The sequence below is a fragment of the Spinacia oleracea genome, chromosome 5 (genome assembly GCF_020520425.1).
Source record: "Spinacia oleracea cultivar Varoflay chromosome 5, BTI_SOV_V1, whole genome shotgun sequence".
Taxonomy (NCBI): domain Eukaryota; kingdom Viridiplantae; phylum Streptophyta; class Magnoliopsida; order Caryophyllales; family Amaranthaceae; genus Spinacia; species Spinacia oleracea.
Window position 1 is genome coordinate 77,979,590 of NC_079491.1, and position 15,505 is coordinate 77,995,094.

At 38.3% G+C, this 15,505-nt stretch overlaps 2 long non-coding RNA genes across 2 annotated transcripts; both read left to right on the forward strand.

The window, feature by feature from the left end:
• Positions 1-4,290: 4,290 nt before the first annotated feature.
• LOC130460697 (uncharacterized) lies at positions 4,291-5,837 on the forward strand. The gene is made up of 3 exons (XR_008920717.1): positions 4,291-4,468; positions 4,555-4,650; positions 5,766-5,837. It is a non-coding gene; the product is annotated as an uncharacterized lncRNA (long non-coding RNA).
• Positions 5,838-13,609: 7,772 nt separating this feature from the next.
• Positions 13,610-15,135, forward strand: LOC130460722 (uncharacterized). Its single transcript, XR_008920802.1, has 3 exons — positions 13,610-13,766; positions 13,853-13,948; positions 15,064-15,135. It is a non-coding gene; the product is annotated as an uncharacterized lncRNA (long non-coding RNA).
• The last annotated feature ends 370 nt before the right edge of the window (positions 15,136-15,505 follow it).

The following is a 15,505-nucleotide window of genomic DNA, read 5'->3' on the forward strand; positions in this document are numbered from 1 at the left end:
TAGGTCCCGTTTGGGAAGACCGCAAAATGACTCTATTTTTGGGTAAGGCCTTGAATCCTTGATACGGATGGGTGAGATCCGGGCTCGGGAACGAAAATGCTTATTCGGCGAGCTTTAGAAATATTCAAGTACGTTGGAACAACATTGTTTCGAAAATAGACCATAAGATTAGACTATGTGGGTTCGAAATTTAGAGGAAAATAGAATTTCTAATTATACGGTGGTCACTTTTCTTTAAGGATTTATTTAAGGAACCTAAGGCCGGTTTGTCCAAAAATATTTTCGTTAAGCGTGATGTAACCTTTGTATTTTGTTATATTTAGCATGTTGGTGGTGAAAGCGATAAAGCACATAAAGCAACATCACAATACTAAATAAAGTGAGGAATTAGTAAATATAAGACCCCCTAGAGAAGGACTAGGGAGTAGGTCCACATTGCCTAAAAATGGAATAGGCAAGTAAAGGTGCGGAATTCAAAGTGCGAAATTGAAATTACGGTATTGAAATTGCGGTATTGAAATTGCGGTATTGAAAGTGCGATATTGAAAGTGCGATATTGAAAGGTGCGATATTGAAATTGCGATATTGAAAGGTGCATAATTGAAATTTGTACTTCGGCACATGGGATTCGAACGCCAAGCGGCTCCTTAAAAATAAGTGCGCCCGACACGAATTCAAAGCCAAAAATCTCAACTTGGGAGAGGTTGCTCAACCCAAATGTCTTAGATTTTGCATATTGAACTTGAAATTGAAAGCTTGAATATTGAAAGGTTTGAACTTGAAATGATTTAAAATTTAAACTTGAAATGTTCCTAGTTTAGAGAGGTAGTTATGAACAACCCTAAACATGGTGGGATCTTGAAATTTGAAAACTTGAACTTGTATATTGAAAAATGGAGTCTTGAATCTCAAAAGACTAAACCTTTAAATGCTAAAAAGGTGTCATCTCTGATTACTCCACACTTGAAGGTGATTCTAGTTCAAAGAGATGAATGTATGCAACTTTGAACATCCTTGAATCCTGGAAGTTTGTATTTTGTATTTTGAAAAAGTTTGTATTTTTGAAAAAGCATGTATGATTGTCGCAAGTGGTGTTTTTTATGGAAAAAACACCAACTTGCTAATCATTTGAAATAAAAAAGCATGATTGATTGAAATGGGATTCGGATTTACCTAGTTAGGCTTAGGCACGAGCTCCCTATTGCTTTTGAATTTAGGAATTTTGTATGTGTTTTTGAAGAGTCTTGAAGTTTGTATTGTGAGGAGTAATGTCGAAATTACGACGTTGTATGTGTTGTGCTCCCCCCTTTTTTCGATGAAAATGAGGGGTATTTATAGGAGGGAATGGTGCAAAACGCCAGCACACGCCAGCGCCTGGCGCCTGCTGTGCGCTGCTGACGTGGCCTGAATGCCGCCAAAAAGGACGGAAAGATGCCGTCCTTGATTTGTCTTGTATGGGTGTACCTTCGTACTAATAGTACAATGTTTGGCGTGTAGTGTTTGCTTGGAGGTTAAGACTTGAATTTGCGTTTAAAAACAAGTCTTTCTCGGGTTTTTGATTTCCAGTTTTACGGGGCGGGGCCCGGCAATGTCGATTTTGTGGGTCGGCGCCCGAATTTGACTTGCCTTATATGATTTTGAGTGGAAAAGGCCTAGTAATACCAATGGGATGGTCCACTAGTTGAGATTGAACTTGGATTTTGAAATTGGATTTTGGAAGTTGTATATTGTACCGAGTTCCGGGAGGGAAACGGTCTCGGGGATTGGATTTTGGACCTTGGATCTTGGAGGTGTTCTTAACAATTGGGATTTCTGCCTGGAGTTACTCCAATCTCCTAACAAGGATAATGGTATTATCATCATCCCAAAGAGGAGACACAAATTAGGTGTCTACAGAAGCCCCCACTTTGACTGAGCGTTCGGTTAGGAAAGCGCAAGTCAAATTATTTCGAAAGGGACGGAGAATGGTCAAGATGTTCTGCAATCGAGACCACTCTTTGTACGCCGGTACCTGCATAAAAACAAGCGTTAGAAAAAGGATATAGTTTACCTCCACTACTACAGAAATGTCATTTAACAACGTTAATTTAACAGCGCTTTTCACCCTAATGCTATTAAAGATATCAAATATAGCATATAACAGCGCTTATCGGGTAAGCGCTGTCATAAATGTATATACTATAGCGCTTAGGATAAAAGCACTGTCGTATGTACATACATACTATAGCGCGTATGGTAGAAGCGCTGTGAAAAGAAATTAAAAAAACAGGCACTATCAAAATAACAAAGAACCGCCCTGAGTTTTTCTCCCACGCTTCTTTTTTCTCTGCAATACTCTTCACTGTTACGACTTCCTTCTCACGGAGAATCCTACGGCGTCGATTCCGTTTCTCACGGCGGCGTGCTTTCTTCTCACTACGGTGTGATGTCCTTCTCACGGCGAAACCGACGGAGGCGTGCTTCCCTTGTCACGGTTAGAGTTAATAATCGAATTTGAAGGAATACTTCATTAACTTTAAGGAATTTTACTGATTTATGTTTGGGATTGTTCTTAATTTTTCGTTTTATGTGTTCGGTTATGGTTAATTAATTTTCTTGAATTGGTTTGTGGGGAAGAGGGTTTGAATTCAATTACGATTGGTTTAATTATGGGTTTTAGGATTTTGGTCCTTTGAATTTGTATATGTAGGTTGTGATTTTCGTAAATTAGTCCCTTTTTCCACATCAATTCCACAGCCTTGCCCCCTAAAGAATCAGACATTGATTGGATTAGTCCATTTTAAAACAAGACAATTGTGGTGTAAATAATTTTCTGTTTAATCATTTATGTTGAATTATCATTTATGGTTTCGGAAATTGGGACATTAGGCATCTATAGAAATTATGTTCAATCAAATATAGTTTTGGTTAATTAGACTTCATTAGAAGTTATTGATAGTTCTAGTGTAGTGTGGTTAAGGGGCTAATAGGAAGGCTTAAATTTTATCCACTTTTTTCCTACACCCACCCGCCTTTTTACTACATCTCTCTTATTCTATCCACTTTTTTCTTACACCCATTCACTACTCCTAGAAATAAAAACCGACATTAAATGGGATCATCAAAATAAAACATAGGTGGTTTGATTTGTTCTATGTCTATATTTTGGATTGTTTAGAGAACAATGAAGAAAAAGAAATGAACACGAAACCACCAATGACAACAACTGAGCCTTATCCAATATGTTGGATTGACCATGTCAATTTTCATTAACAAACAGGTAATCAATGCCAAGAGTAATTGAAAACTAAGTTTGTTGCTAGATTCCTGCTAGTCTTCTACCTAGCACTACCCGCCAAGACCATCTCAAAAGTAGAGTCACGGCAATGATAAATTGTAGTGGAACCAAATACACTTGTAAATTTAACTATTGTCATCCTATATGGTGGCTTTACTATGTTATTTACTTTTAAGCATGTTAATTTTCTATTTTAATTGTACAATGGGGCTCCAGACCCACCTCTCTCTTATTTAGTAAATCACTTTGTCTACTTCTAAATTTTTTAGCTATCTGATTTGTGAACGCCGTGCATCGTGATTTGTGAGTCACGACCTCATTGGCTTTTAGTGTTGGATAGTACCTGGAATATATTTCAAGGGAATTTATAAATTAGCCGTTTTGTGGAGTACTGAAGCATGTTGCACATGGTATTGCAGAAGAGTTATAATCTATCTACCTTGCCTAGGATCCTCTTGTTTTATGGTTTCTGGTTTGATATTTTTTGCATAATGAGGGTTGAGAAGTTGACTACCGTGTTCCATCTTTCTCTAGTTTAAGTTAGTGTAGACTTGCAAACAGAAGAAGCATTAATACAATAATATCTAGCTTCTTGGCATGGATCCTACACCATGCTCTCAATATTAAATATCAAGAATTAGCCATGCATCCTTAATTTTCCGCCGGGAATTTAAGAAGCTATTATGTGTGTACAGATTACGAGCTTTATTTTAAAATTCAAAATAGCTAATGATGTTTAAACTATGCAGTATAGACAATGCTGCTATCAACACACGCAGACAATTATTCTTTTTCTTGGGTAACTTTTCAAAAGTACAAAAGAATGTTTTTCTTGTAGTTAGTGCCTGCTTTTGATGTGAATCAAAAATAGATACTTGCAAACTGTAATCTATTCCTTGCTTTATCAATGGTTCTTTTGGCTTTCCTATTTGTGTGGCCATGTTAGAACTTTTCTCCATCTTTCCTTCTCCCTTGGTCTGATTTTTCCTTATTCTAAAGTCTGAACCCTCTTAAATTGTGATTGAGTGTGCATGGCTGGTTCAAATATCTTGTATGCTGCATGGTTCATGTGCTTTGGGGTGTAATTTAAGTTTCTGGAATCACGGGCTTCTGGGAGGAGTTTGCTGTACTGCTGACTGTTGAGTATGCTGGGCTGGTTTCATTTCGCGAATAATGTTATTTCCAATTGAGGTAGGTCATTGTCTTAACAGTCAAAGTTCAATGTCAAATATATAGTATATAATACTGATTACCTTAGTTTTTTTTTTTTTTGGTAGTGTCCTTGCCAGGAAAATTACATTGACTGTGGATATTATGTGATGAGATTCATAAAGGAGATAATCTCACACAAGCGACTTCAAATTCTTGAAGTTGTAAGTTTTCTAATCTCACGTCAATCTACGGATTAGATGTTAATTAAATATGTTCAATTACCAATATGAAATTCTTGTTAAAAATGGTGATATTGGTTAGTTGGTCTTGCTGTTATGCGTATGTATATATTTCCTAGCCTTTCATTTGCGAATTTTGATGAGACTCACGTTTAGAAACAATTTCACATACTGCATTAGATATAATAATAGCATACTGCAGTTTTTCTGAAGAGAACAAAACAGAACTGCAGCTAGTCTGCTTGTTTTTTTAAGGTGATTCATCATTCTAAGGTGATATAGCTCCATAGTTTTTTTTTCAACCATCTCAGCTAGTCTTCCACGAAATTCAGCTAGTGTGCCATGACTGTGGTAGGCCAAGAATTCTTTTTTCTTGTGGTAGGCCAAGCTTGCAGATGTCTTCAAGTCCATGGCTGTGACATGTAGGCCAAGCTTGTAGATGTGTCCATTGATGTCTTACATTTGTAGTTGGACGCATAACTTAATAAGAGCTCCTGAACATGTTTAAGTAAATTATCATTCATTAGCCACAGGCTCACATGCCACAACTTTCCAACACTAATGAATAATTAGTCACATTATCTAATTGTATTTTATAATTAAGAAGCAGAGTAAAACACGGCTAGTTGCAGCAAGCAAGAATCTGTTGCAATATATCAGCACCCAACCATAGTAGACTACAGACTACTAGATTAAGATTAGTACTTTCGTAGTGACTGAATTGAGTAGTAATTGAATTCTAATTGAGATGTTGTTTAGGGATTCATGAGATTGGCAGTCCGTAGTTGTGACTGACTGAGTTACTGGCTTGGTATTTTCTAGATGGTAAACAACTAATCATGATTCTTTAACATTGTTCATGACCTTGTTGTTGAATTGCCGACTTTTTTGTAGTAGTAGTTCAATTATAAATTGGAAGTATTATTGTAGTGAGTATGTGATAGGAATATGTGTAGCCAAGATGTTTTTCACGAGTTTGTGATAGGAATATATATGTGTATATAGCCAAGATGTTTTTTGTGAGTCTGTGATAGCCTGGATATGAACATGGTTAGTCAAATCAGCTAGCATTTTAATAGTTTAAGTACATTTTGTAGAAGGAGATGGAGATTTCAATAAAACTGAAAAAGCTCGGCGAGCCTGCTGGTGGTACTTTATTTGGTAAAACTATGAGTCTCCCTTCTCCAATCCCCCTAGCTAATGCTATTTTTATAGCTACACCAAAACTTTGGCAGTCTATTTGTGAGGGGGTCGAAAAAGCACGAGGCTAATGCGTGACCTCGTCCCTCATGGGCGTGACATTTCTTTTTGTCAAATAAGGTGTAATTGGATTTCCTGTGAGTTTACACCCAATTGACTAGTAATATAGGAGTCGCCATTCAGTTTTTAACGACAATGAGAAAAACTGACAAAACCCGGTTATCGTGACATAAAGGGAGTGCAATTATGTTTGACCACTACGGCCATAGGTTCCCTTGTGATCCCTGGTGTGGGGATCGCTCAACATACACCCCCAGGGCAGAGATTGAGGGTTCGGGGGACTGTAACTACCGAGAGGAGTACTCGCTCTTCGATAACTCCTGAGGCAGAATATCCTTACTAGCTCAGCATAAATAATTGATGGGACATGCGTTAACTATTAAACTAATCTGAATTGATTTTAGCAATATGCAACACATAATACTAGATCGATCGTGATTATCTTTTTTAGATTGATTTAAGGGACCTAGCATGATAGTTCAATTGTCCAAGATATTATCTTTATTAGGCGTGATAGAACAATCAGATTTAATAGTTTAACAGTTTTATAAAAGGGCGAGGAAAGCGATTAAATCATGCGAAGGGACACATTACGACGCACCCTTGAGAGCTGCGTCATGTTTCTCAGAAAACTAACCACTTTGGCTTTGCGATTTCTCCTTTTATTTAACGAATCTCAAGTTTCCGGGATTAATTCTTCAGCTACAAAGGACATGATACGTTCTGTTTGATTTTTGGATCGATTGCGACAGAACGCGGGATCAATTTCGCAGTGTGAGGCTTAGGCTTAGGGGTTGGAGTCAATACTCAGAATATGAATTGTGCGTTTGTTTCACGTCGAATTTGGGGCTGTATTTATAGAAAATAGTTCGTGGAAAGATAGAAGTTTAGAGCACTAATCCAAGAAGAATTAGGAGAGAACACGTACCCAGGTAATTTCAGCGCCCAGGGCTGGGCGCCGAAGATTTCGGCGCCCAGAGCCAGGCGTTGAAAATAGGGTCTGGGCCGTATTTCCTTGTCAAATTTGGACTCGTGGATAACGGAGTCTTTGAGACTTATCTGAGTCTTTTAGTGCGTATTAACTTTATGACGGAATGCGTCTGGGCCCGTTACGAACTCTAGGTTCGTTAGGATTTTAATTAATACGTAAGTCTTATTTTCGAGCTATACTAGGAACAGGATTCCTCTTGCAAATTCTATCTCTTTTAGGATTTATGTTGGAGTGCAACACCTAATTCTGACAGGTTTCCATCTTTTATGTCTTGCCACTTTTAGCAACTACCCGTTACGGCAATTACTATTTTTAGCAAGTTTCTAAAAATCGCAGGTTCAGGTGAAATGAAAAGGGTGATCGAGATTCGTTATTTTATAGGAGATGCGTTGCCAAGTGGAGATTTATGTTCTCATCATCGAACCTTCCCTTTCGGGAATGGGGACAAAAGTAGGTGTCTACAGTTAGCCCCCACTTTGACTGAGTCTTGGAGTGAGACGATGGTCAAAGTACTGGACGGAGTGCGTCACACAAGCCATAGTGTATGTGACTTGTTTTGCGAGGGTCTCACGAGCCCCCGAGTGATAACATTTGACTTAAGGGTCATCACTTGAAGTGTCGACATATCCCTCACGTGTCATTGGGATTTGTCAACGGATAGTATAGAAACTCCCTCACTTTGTCATTGGAAGTATCTAAAGATGCGTAGAAACTCCCTCACTTTGTCCTTGGAAGTAGCTACAGATGTTTTCGAAATCAAAGCTATAAAGTGTAATTGGGCCTGGCCAAGCCCAATCACGAGGTAAAAATGTTTTTAAAGATTCTCGTTTTCAGGGTTGGCTAAACGAGAAAACCCCCTTGTTTTTATGGGACGTAAAACGTAGGAAAATCCAGCACATCGTTCTTTTTTGGATAAACGGAAAATCAATCCTTTAATTTTTGGAAAAAGGGAAAACCGATCCTTTATTTTTGGAAAAAGGGAAAACCGGAAAAAGTTATCGCTAGGGCGACTAAGGACCTGCGCGGTTAGTGGCGCAGACCCCGCCGGCTGAAGATGGCGAGTCTGTCCGCTGAGGGTGGACACCCCGTTCGATAGAAGTGGACGAATCTATTTCGAAATTTGTTTGTTGTTTTTTGAAAATAAGGACCTACGCGGTTTGTGACGTAGACCCCGCGGGCTGAAGATGACGAGCCTGTCCGCTAAGGGCGGACACCCCGTCCGATGGAAGTGGACAAATCTGTTTTTATGTTTTGAAAATAAGGACCTACGCGGTTTGTGACGCGATCTTGCCCGCTGAAGATGGGCAAGTTCCCATTTCTTTTATTCATCATGCTTTCTTTTGAGAATTTCTTTTTTTATTCATTCTCGCAGGAGCGAATTCTTTCGAGGGATGCTCGAACTTAGTTGCAACCTGAATGTGGGTTGACAACGGGCTTAGACGGACCTTTGTCTTATGGTCATCTTCTTTTGTGGTTTTGAGTTAATCTTTACGGCTCGATTTTGCCACCACTTGGTCTTTGATCAGAGGACCATGTACAAGTATTAACGGCGACCTTTACTCTGAGATTGAAATCCATTTTTTTCTGGAGATTATCCAAACATGGGACTGTGTATAGCGTAGTCCGGGAATATGATTTTAACTTCGCACACTCTTCGTTGGAGTATATATTTTCTTTCGAGCTCCCAAGCACTCGGGCTTGACGGTCATTTCTTGCCAAGAGAGGTACGTATTTTATATTGTCCTTTAATCATGTTTGGGATCGTGCTCATATGTGCGAGCGACCTTTATAGTGGTATGCTACTTTGATGAAGTCGTGGAGTGCGACTTTCAGTAAAGAAATCGGCAATTTTCGAGTCGAATGGATACGGCAGGGCCCTATAGAAATCCGGGCTCTTTTTTTTGGAGCCTGGGCTCATTTTCGGCGCCCAGGCCTGGGCGTTAGAAATAATTCACGCCCAGGTGGGGCGTTGAAAATGTTGTTTGGGCTGGTCTTTTGATGACACAGTTGGCCTCTTGTTCGTTCGTTTATTTCACTTGGAAAAGCAACTAATGACGTGCTCGCCACCTCTCGGATAGAACACGCTAAGTCTCTAATCAAGGAAAAGCTCTCGCATGATCCTAGAACTAGAGAACTCGCATATGAGACCTACTTTTCACATGCATCAAAGAGATTCACAATGTCTTGCCAAATCAAAATAATGCACTCCAATCAATCCTAATTAAACTAGCATTTGCAACTAATAATTCATTAGTCATAGTGTAGGGGGGTGTTTTTTTTATACCGTTTCCTACAAGGGGGGTTTGGCACGCGGCGGTTCGTTTAGAGAACCGTTGAATTGTTTTTGCACCTCGAAGGAGTTGCCACCAAACTTTATTTTAGGTCCCGTTTGGGAAGACCGCAAAATGACTCTATTTTTGGGTAAGGCCTTGAATCCTTGATACGGATGGGTGAGATCCGGGCTCGGGAACGAAAATGCTTATTCGGCGAGCTTTAGAAATATTCAAGTACGTTGGAACAACATTGTTTCGAAAATAGACCATAAGATTAGACTATGTGGGTTCGAAATTTAGAGGAAAATAGAATTTCTAATTATACGGTGGTCACTTTTCTTTAAGGATTTATTTAAGGAACCTAAGGCCGGTTTGTCCAAAAATATTTTCGTTAAGCGTGATGTAACCTTTGTATTTTGTTATATTTAGCATGTTGGTGGTGAAAGCGATAAAGCACATAAAGCAACATCACAATACTAAATAAAGTGAGGAATTAGTAAATATAAGACCCCCTAGAGAAGGACTAGGGAGTAGGTCCACATTGCCTAAAAATGGAATAGGCAAGTAAAGGTGCGGAATTCAAAGTGCGAAATTGAAATTACGGTATTGAAATTGCGGTATTGAAATTGCGGTATTGAAAGTGCGATATTGAAAGTGCGATATTGAAAGGTGCGATATTGAAATTGCGATATTGAAAGGTGCATAATTGAAATTTGTACTTCGGCACATGGGATTCGAACGCCAAGCGGCTCCTTAAAAATAAGTGCGCCCGACACGAATTCAAAGCCAAAAATCTCAACTTGGGAGAGGTTGCTCAACCCAAATGTCTTAGATTTTGCATATTGAACTTGAAATTGAAAGCTTGAATATTGAAAGGTTTGAACTTGAAATGATTTAAAATTTAAACTTGAAATGTTCCTAGTTTAGAGAGGTAGTTATGAACAACCCTAAACATGGTGGGATCTTGAAATTTGAAAACTTGAACTTGTATATTGAAAAATGGAGTCTTGAATCTCAAAAGACTAAACCTTTAAATGCTAAAAAGGTGTCATCTCTGATTACTCCACACTTGAAGGTGATTCTAGTTCAAAGAGATGAATGTATGCAACTTTGAACATCCTTGAATCCTGGAAGTTTGTATTTTGTATTTTGAAAAAGTTTGTATTTTTGAAAAAGCATGTATGATTGTCGCAAGTGGTGTTTTTTATGGAAAAAACACCAACTTGCTAATCATTTGAAATAAAAAAGCATGATTGATTGAAATGGGATTCGGATTTACCTAGTTAGGCTTAGGCACGAGCTCCCTATTGCTTTTGAATTTAGGAATTTTGTATGTGTTTTTGAAGAGTCTTGAAGTTTGTATTGTGAGGAGTAATGTCGAAATTACGACGTTGTATGTGTTGTGCTCCCCCCTTTTTTCGATGAAAATGAGGGGTATTTATAGGAGGGAATGGTGCAAAACGCCAGCACACGCCAGCGCCTGGCGCCTGCTGTGCGCTGCTGACGTGGCCTGAATGCCGCCAAAAAGGACGGAAAGATGCCGTCCTTGATTTGTCTTGTATGGGTGTACCTTCGTACTAATAGTACAATGTTTGGCGTGTAGTGTTTGCTTGGAGGTTAAGACTTGAATTTGCGTTTAAAAACAAGTCTTTCTCGGGTTTTTGATTTCCAGTTTTACGGGGCGGGGCCCGGCAATGTCGATTTTGTGGGTCGGCGCCCGAATTTGACTTGCCTTATATGATTTTGAGTGGAAAAGGCCTAGTAATACCAATGGGATGGTCCACTAGTTGAGATTGAACTTGGATTTTGAAATTGGATTTTGGAAGTTGTATATTGTACCGAGTTCCGGGAGGGAAACGGTCTCGGGGATTGGATTTTGGACCTTGGATCTTGGAGGTGTTCTTAACAATTGGGATTTCTGCCTGGAGTTACTCCAATCTCCTAACAAGGATAATGGTATTATCATCATCCCAAAGAGGAGACACAAATTAGGTGTCTACAGAAGCCCCCACTTTGACTGAGCGTTCGGTTAGGAAAGCGCAAGTCAAATTATTTCGAAAGGGACGGAGAATGGTCAAGATGTTCTGCAATCGAGACCACTCTTTGTACGCCGGTACCTGCATAAAAACAAGCGTTAGAAAAAGGATATAGTTTACCTCCACTACTACAGAAATGTCATTTAACAACGTTAATTTAACAGCGCTTTTCACCCTAATGCTATTAAAGATATCAAATATAGCATATAACAGCGCTTATCGGGTAAGCGCTGTCATAAATGTATATACTATAGCGCTTAGGATAAAAGCACTGTCGTATGTACATACATACTATAGCGCGTATGGTAGAAGCGCTGTGAAAAGAAATTAAAAAAACAGGCACTATCAAAATAACAAAGAACCGCCCTGAGTTTTTCTCCCACGCTTCTTTTTTCTCTGCAATACTCTTCACTGTTACGACTTCCTTCTCACGGAGAATCCTACGGCGTCGATTCCGTTTCTCACGGCGGCGTGCTTTCTTCTCACTACGGTGTGATGTCCTTCTCACGGCGAAACCGACGGAGGCGTGCTTCCCTTGTCACGGTTAGAGTTAATAATCGAATTTGAAGGAATACTTCATTAACTTTAAGGAATTTTACTGATTTATGTTTGGGATTGTTCTTAATTTTTCGTTTTATGTGTTCGGTTATGGTTAATTAATTTTCTTGAATTGGTTTGTGGGGAAGAGGGTTTGAATTCAATTACGATTGGTTTAATTATGGGTTTTAGGATTTTGGTCCTTTGAATTTGTATATGTAGGTTGTGATTTTCGTAAATTAGTCCCTTTTTCCACATCAATTCCACAGCCTTGCCCCCTAAAGAATCAGACATTGATTGGATTAGTCCATTTTAAAACAAGACAATTGTGGTGTAAATAATTTTCTGTTTAATCATTTATGTTGAATTATCATTTATGGTTTCGGAAATTGGGACATTAGGCATCTATAGAAATTATGTTCAATCAAATATAGTTTTGGTTAATTAGACTTCATTAGAAGTTATTGATAGTTCTAGTGTAGTGTGGTTAAGGGGCTAATAGGAAGGCTTAAATTTTATCCACTTTTTTCCTACACCCACCCGCCTTTTTACTACATCTCTCTTATTCTATCCACTTTTTTCTTACACCCATTCACTACTCCTAGAAATAAAAACCGACATTAAATGGGATCATCAAAATAAAACATAGGTGGTTTGATTTGTTCTATGTCTATATTTTGGATTGTTTAGAGAACAATGAAGAAAAAGAAATGAACACGAAACCACCAATGACAACAACTGAGCCTTATCCAATATGTTGGATTGACCATGTCAATTTTCATTAACAAACAGGTAATCAATGCCAAGAGTAATTGAAAACTAAGTTTGTTGCTAGATTCCTGCTAGTCTTCTACCTAGCACTACCCGCCAAGACCATCTCAAAAGTAGAGTCACGGCAATGATAAATTGTAGTGGAACCAAATACACTTGTAAATTTAACTATTGTCATCCTATATGGTGGCTTTACTATGTTATTTACTTTTAAGCATGTTAATTTTCTATTTTAATTGTACAATGGGGCTCCAGACCCACCTCTCTCTTATTTAGTAAATCACTTTGTCTACTTCTAAATTTTTTAGCTATCTGATTTGTGAACGCCGTGCATCGTGATTTGTGAGTCACGACCTCATTGGCTTTTAGTGTTGGATAGTACCTGGAATATATTTCAAGGGAATTTATAAATTAGCCGTTTTGTGGAGTACTGAAGCATGTTGCACATGGTATTGCAGAAGAGTTATAATCTATCTACCTTGCCTAGGATCCTCTTGTTTTATGGTTTCTGGTTTGATATTTTTTGCATAATGAGGGTTGAGAAGTTGACTACCGTGTTCCATCTTTCTCTAGTTTAAGTTAGTGTAGACTTGCAAACAGAAGAAGCATTAATACAATAATATCTAGCTTCTTGGCATGGATCCTACACCATGCTCTCAATATTAAATATCAAGAATTAGCCATGCATCCTTAATTTTCCGCCGGGAATTTAAGAAGCTATTATGTGTGTACAGATTACGAGCTTTATTTTAAAATTCAAAATAGCTAATGATGTTTAAACTATGCAGTATAGACAATGCTGCTATCAACACACGCAGACAATTATTCTTTTTCTTGGGTAACTTTTCAAAAGTACAAAAGAATGTTTTTCTTGTAGTTAGTGCCTGCTTTTGATGTGAATCAAAAATAGATACTTGCAAACTGTAATCTATTCCTTGCTTTATCAATGGTTCTTTTGGCTTTCCTATTTGTGTGGCCATGTTAGAACTTTTCTCCATCTTTCCTTCTCCCTTGGTCTGATTTTTCCTTATTCTAAAGTCTGAACCCTCTTAAATTGTGATTGAGTGTGCATGGCTGGTTCAAATATCTTGTATGCTGCATGGTTCATGTGCTTTGGGGTGTAATTTAAGTTTCTGGAATCACGGGCTTCTGGGAGGAGTTTGCTGTACTGCTGACTGTTGAGTATGCTGGGCTGGTTTCATTTCGCGAATAATGTTATTTCCAATTGAGGTAGGTCATTGTCTTAACAGTCAAAGTTCAATGTCAAATATATAGTATATAATACTGATTACCTTAGTTTTTTTTTTTTTTGGTAGTGTCCTTGCCAGGAAAATTACATTGACTGTGGATATTATGTGATGAGATTCATAAAGGAGATAATCTCACACAAGCGACTTCAAATTCTTGAAGTTGTAAGTTTTCTAATCTCACGTCAATCTACGGATTAGATGTTAATTAAATATGTTCAATTACCAATATGAAATTCTTGTTAAAAATGGTGATATTGGTTAGTTGGTCTTGCTGTTATGCGTATGTATATATTTCCTAGCCTTTCATTTGCGAATTTTGATGAGACTCACGTTTAGAAACAATTTCACATACTGCATTAGATATAATAATAGCATACTGCAGTTTTTCTGAAGAGAACAAAACAGAACTGCAGCTAGTCTGCTTGTTTTTTTAAGGTGATTCATCATTCTAAGGTGATATAGCTCCATAGTTTTTTTTTCAACCATCTCAGCTAGTCTTCCACGAAATTCAGCTAGTGTGCCATGACTGTGGTAGGCCAAGAATTCTTTTTTCTTGTGGTAGGCCAAGCTTGCAGATGTCTTCAAGTCCATGGCTGTGACATGTAGGCCAAGCTTGTAGATGTGTCCATTGATGTCTTACATTTGTAGTTGGACGCATAACTTAATAAGAGCTCCTGAACATGTTTAAGTAAATTATCATTCATTAGCCACAGGCTCACATGCCACAACTTTCCAACACTAATGAATAATTAGTCACATTATCTAATTGTATTTTATAATTAAGAAGCAGAGTAAAACACGGCTAGTTGCAGCAAGCAAGAATCTGTTGCAATATATCAGCACCCAACCATAGTAGACTACAGACTACTAGATTAAGATTAGTACTTTCGTAGTGACTGAATTGAGTAGTAATTGAATTCTAATTGAGATGTTGTTTAGGGATTCATGAGATTGGCAGTCCGTAGTTGTGACTGACTGAGTTACTGGCTTGGTATTTTCTAGATGGTAAACAACTAATCATGATTCTTTAACATTGTTCATGACCTTGTTGTTGAATTGCCGACTTTTTTGTAGTAGTAGTTCAATTATAAATTGGAAGTATTATTGTAGTGAGTATGTGATAGGAATATGTGTAGCCAAGATGTTTTTCACGAGTTTGTGATAGGAATATATATGTGTATATAGCCAAGATGTTTTTTGTGAGTCTGTGATAGCCTGGATATGAACATGGTTAGTCAAATCAGCTAGCATTTTAATAGTTTAAGTACATTTTGTAGAAGGAGATGGAGATTTCAATAAAACTGAAAAAGCTCGGCGAGCCTGCTGGTGGTACTTTATTTGGTAAAACTATGAGTCTCCCTTCTCCAATCCCCCTAGCTAATGCTATTTTTATAGCTACACCAAAACTTTGGCAGTCTATTTGTGAGGGGGTCGAAAAAGCACGAGGCTAATGCGTGACCTCGTCCCTCATGGGCGTGACATTTCTTTTTGTCAAATAAGGTGTAATTGGATTTCCTGTGAGTTTACACCCAATTGACTAGTAATATAGGAGTCGCCATTCAGTTTTTAACGACAATGAGAAAAACTGACAAAACCCGGTTATCGTGACATAAAGGGAGTGCAATTATGTTTGACCACTACGGCCATAGGTTCCCTTGTGATCCCTGGTGTGGGGATCGCTCAACATACACCCCCAGGGCAGAGATTGAGGGTTCGGGG